A 293-nucleotide genomic window follows, 5' to 3' on the forward strand; every position below is an offset into this window, starting at 1 on the left:
AGAGGGTTGGGGGCCTGAGTCGTAGAGCATTGGTCCAAGGCAATCCTCCCACCAGCAGCCCAAAGGTCCCTCAGCCTGGCTATCTGGATGCAGGCAACTCCGGCCCCATCTGCGGAGATCTGGCCGGTGAGGGAGTGGGGTGGGATGGGTGGGAAAGGGCCGGGTCTGCGTCCCTCCCCTAGGGCCCATCTGTCCATCCCTCGGCCTCTCATCCCTCCATCTGTCCACCTACCGGCTGCCCATCCCCCCCACCCAGCCACCGGGAAGGGGAAGACATGGCCGTCTCCCCCAAG

The sequence above is a fragment of the Lipotes vexillifer genome, unplaced genomic scaffold (assembly GCF_000442215.2).
Source record: "Lipotes vexillifer unplaced genomic scaffold, Lipotes_vexillifer_v1.1 scaffold3427, whole genome shotgun sequence".
NCBI lineage: Eukaryota > Metazoa > Chordata > Mammalia > Artiodactyla > Lipotidae > Lipotes > Lipotes vexillifer.